Genomic DNA, 4,536 nt, shown 5'->3' on the forward strand with positions numbered 1-4,536 from the left:
CCTACTACATAAGGCCACTCTACCAAGTCTGAGAGACATAGCAGATTTACCTAATACATAAAAACAAGTACAGGGGCCCTAACCGGTTTGGCTCAGTGGCTGGAGCATCGGCCTGTGGACTGAAGGGTCCCAGGTTCGATTCTGGTCAAGGGCATATACCTTGGTTGCGGGCACATCCCCAATAGGGGGTGTGTAGAAGGCAGCTGATTGATGTTTCTCTCTCATCGATGTTTCTAACTCTCTATCCCTCTCCCTTCCTCTCTGTAAGAAATCAATAAAAAAATAAAAAATAAAAAATAAAAATAAAAATAAACAAGTACAGGGAAACAGCCAAAAAGCAGAGACAAAGAAATATGTCACAAATGCAAGCCAGAATAAATCCATAGAAAAAGAACAAAATGAAATGGAAGCTAGAAAACTATCAGAATAAGTTCAAAACAATGGTTATAAGTATGCTCGAGGAACTTACTGAGAACTTCAATGAACTTAGTGAGAACATTAACAACATAAAAAAGGACCAGTAAGAAATGAAGCACACACTATCTAAAATAAAGAATAATTTATAGAAAATCAGCAGTAGAGCAGAGTATTCCAAGAAGCAAATAAAAAGTGTGGAATATAAGGAAGCAAAAAGCACCCAATCAGAACAGCAAAAAGAAAAAGGAACCCCCCCAAATGAAGATAGTGTAAGGAGCCTCTTGGACAACTTCAAGTGTACCAACATTCGAATCATAGAGATACCAAATGGAGAAGAGAAGGGTAAGAAATCAAAACCTATTTGAAAAAATAACATAAAACTTCCCTTACCTGGTGAAAGAAATAGACATACAAATCCAGAAAGCACAGAGAATCCAAACAAGATGAACCCAAAGAGGCATATACCAAGACACATCATAATTAAAATGCCAAAAGTTAAAGATAAAAGAGAGAATCTTAAAAACAGCAAGAGAAAAGCAGTTAGTTACCTATAAGGGAGCTCCCATAAAATATTCAGCTGATTGTTTAACAGAAACTTTGCAGGCCAGAAGGGAGTGGGTCCCAGGTTCAATTCCGGTCAAGGGCATGTACCTTGGTTACGGGCAATCCCCAGTAGGGAGTGTGCAGGAGGTAGCTGATCAATGTTTCTAACTCTCTATCCCTCTCCCTTCCTCTCTGTAACAAAATCAATAAAATATACTTTAAAAAATATGAACAATAAAATGGAATATATATATATAATCAACTACTGAATCAAAATCAAAATAAATAAACAAGCAAAACAGAAACAGACTCATAGATACAGAGAACATTTTGATGGTTGCCAGATGGGAGGAGAGTTGGGGGTATTTAGAAGTACAAATTAGCTCATGGACACAGACAATAGATAGGTGAAGGCCTGGGATGAGGTGGAAATGGATGGAGGAGGGCAAAGGGGTGGGGAAATGGGGGACATCTGTAATACTCTCAACAGTTAAATAATTTTTTTAAAATATTGCATTTAAAAAATAGTAAGAATGCCATTCTAAAATATATAATTTTAAATTTTTAATAGAAGAAGGGACCCATGAAGGCAGTGGTCTAGAGTCCCCTAAGTCATCCTACAGCCCTGAACTTGTTTAGGGGAGGGTATAGCTGACACTCACCTACTAAATAGGGGCCCAGTCTTGGTCAAACATAAAGATAACCTCAATACCAGGGAGAAAAATGTAAATTATGGGGTCAGTATCATTTTCATACATTCATTCATTTAGTCAATGAACATTTCAAATGGCCTGGTATAAATGTAAAACATCTTTTAAAATATTACTAAATTTTTGTTTAAACAATATATTAATTCAAAGTTATAAAAAATAGAGGTGTTTGTTTGTTTTTTTAATTCTACACTAAACCCTCGAAACACCACAATCTCATTAGCTCCTTTTCTAATACCAATTTGGGGCTGGAGGGTGTATCTTGCTCCTTCACTTGTTTTACTACACCATCTCTGTGCCCCCTAGAGGTAAGGTGACCTTTTAATCTACTTGGGCTGCCATAACAAAATACCATGGACTGCGTGGCTGACACACAGACGTTTATTTCTCGCAGTTCTAAATGCTGGAAGTCCAAGATGAAAGTACTGGAATGGTTTGGTTCTGGTGAAGACTGTCTTCCAGCTGCCTTTTCACTGTGTCCTCACAAAGCAGAGAGAGAGCCCAGCTCAGGTGTCTCTTCTTATTCGTATAAGAGGACCAGTCCTATTAGATCAGGTTTCTATTTTTATGACCTCATTAAACCTCAGTCTCCTCCTGAAAAGCCCCATCTCCAACACAGTCTCATGAAAGGGTTGGGTCTTCAACACATGAATTTGGGCATGACACAATTCACTCCAGAGCAGGTGAGTTGGTCAAACAGTATATAGCTGGTGTATGTTTAGTATTTGATTGCAAGTCTGATGTAAACAATCAAGGAAGAAGGGTGTAGTTCTTTGAGCATTCTTTCCAAAGTCTCACCTCTCTGCTCTTTTGCTTCTCTGCTCTTTTGCAATTAATGTGGAATATAAAGACCTCTTACCCTGATGTCAATCTCGTCTCTCACTGATGAAGTTGGTAAATAAAATGGGTTATTTCTATTTGGGGTGAGGTGGAGTGTTTTAGGTTGGGTTTGGTTTCTTGGTTGGGGCTGTTTTCTTCTTTCCGACTCTGATATCAGGAAGAGGTAGGGTTCCTGTTTAGAAAGAATGGCACATTAGTCACTATCGGAAGTGACTATTCCATTCAGCCGCTAATATTTCTCAGTTGTCTGTGTTTGCTGCTGAGCTGTATTTCTCAACATTGGACTCTGAATAGTCCATTTAACAGAGATATGAATAAGGGAAAGAAAAGGTTCTTGAAAGCTTATTTAGTGGAGGCACAAAATTATTCTGTTAATTATATTTTGTTTGGGCTGATCTTAAATTTATTCCCTGAGCACATAGCCCCTCTTGCCTGAATGTTCCTCCCTTTGATGTTAGCATTAATGACTTGACATTCAGAGCTCCGGTGTTTCATCTGAGACAGCCTTTCCCTCACCACCCAATCTAGAGTCCTCCAGTCACACCATCCATCATCTTACTTTAATTCTCTTCTCAGCACCTACAACATTTGATCTTCCTTTTCTCTTTTTTTCTTCTCTTTCTCCTCCCCCTTTCCCTTGTCTGTTTTCTCGCACTAGAGCAGAAGCCCCACGAAGGCTAGGACCTGGTCTGTCCGCTTCATCTCTGTGTTCCTCATTACGAAGACATGCCTGCCATAAAGTGAGCGCAGCAATTATTTGTGGAATGAAGAAATGAATGAAGGAGCTCTCTGCAAGAAGGCTTTTCATCATCCTTCAGCGGTTTCCATTCTTGCATTGAGACTCTTGCATCCGCTCAGAGGAAGGAGTGCTAAGTGCTGGGGACTCTGCCTGGAAGTCATTTTATGTGAATGGGAATCTAGCCTAATCATACCCGTTTTATAATCCAGGTGCCCATGCATATCACCCTGCCTTTCATCACCTTGGACTTCTTCCCAACAAAGGAATTCCAGAGCCGCTGACACCTCATTTCTCATTTTGCATTCGTGAAGGAGCCATGATGTGCTTGAATATTTTTCAGGAGCTTCCAAGTCGGTAAAGACCTAGCTCTGAGAAATCCTTACGATGTTCTCATTCCACCCCGCAGCCAGGACTCCTGCAGACGACAGAGAAGAGTGTGTGTGTATGTGATTTATTTCTTAACTAGTAACAAAGAGATGAGATAATGGTGGCTCTCATCTCCCTTCCCTTTCCTCTCTCATTAAGCATGATGCCACCAGCATTTTATCACTACTGTGTCATTTGAAACTTTCAATCTATAGCATATGATCTTTAAAACTCATTTAAATTAACATGGAGTTAAAAGAAAATTAAGAACATATTGGCAGGGCAAGAATGTTTAGACATAATATTTACTCTGGGGTTTTTGTAGTTTTCTTTTTCAGGGGAATTACTCTAGCACCTAGACCAGCGGTTCTCAACCTGTGGGTCGTGACCCCTTTGGCGGTCGAACGACCCTTTCACAGGGGTCGCCTAAGACCATCCTGCATATCAATGAGAGAGAAACATTGATCAGCTGCCTCCTGCACACTCCCTACTGGGGATGTGCCCACAACCAAGTTACATGCACTTGACTGGAATTGAACCTGGGACCCTTCAGTCTGCAGGCTGAAGCTCTATCCACTGAGCCAAACCAGATGATAATTATTTTGTGGGTGTGTTTCTTTTTCTGTCACTGAGAGGGATTTTGGTGCTTATTCCTTGTATGTTTTTATGTGGGGTCAGGAGATGTATTTAGAATAGAGAATGTGTATCCTAGCTATTAAAAGAGAAACATGGTAATTAGCGTACACTCAGCTATCCTTCCCATTGGCTAATCAGGGCGATATGCAAATTAACTGCCAGCCAAGATGGCGGCCAGCAGCCAGGCAGCTTGAAGTTAACATGAGGCTTGCTTGCTTCCGTGACGGGGGACTCCAACGTTCCCCGCCTGCCTTGCCGGCCTCTGAGCCTGCAGTTTGAAACATT

General features: G+C 40.6%; 1 long non-coding RNA gene across 1 annotated transcript in view; it reads right to left on the reverse strand.

Moving 5' to 3' along the window:
• Positions 1-2,037: 2,037 nt before the first annotated feature.
• The window catches only part of LOC107184542, an 11,488-nt gene continuing 8,989 nt past the window's right edge, over positions 2,038-4,536 (reverse strand). The window contains exon 2 of the long non-coding RNA XR_001515395.1: positions 2,038-3,664. This is a non-coding gene — a long non-coding RNA (uncharacterized LOC107184542). The remainder of the gene's footprint in view (positions 3,665-4,536) is intronic.

Source organism: Myotis davidii, unplaced genomic scaffold, assembly GCF_000327345.1.
Source record: "Myotis davidii unplaced genomic scaffold, ASM32734v1 scaffold226, whole genome shotgun sequence".
In the NCBI taxonomy this organism is placed as follows: domain Eukaryota; kingdom Metazoa; phylum Chordata; class Mammalia; order Chiroptera; family Vespertilionidae; genus Myotis; species Myotis davidii.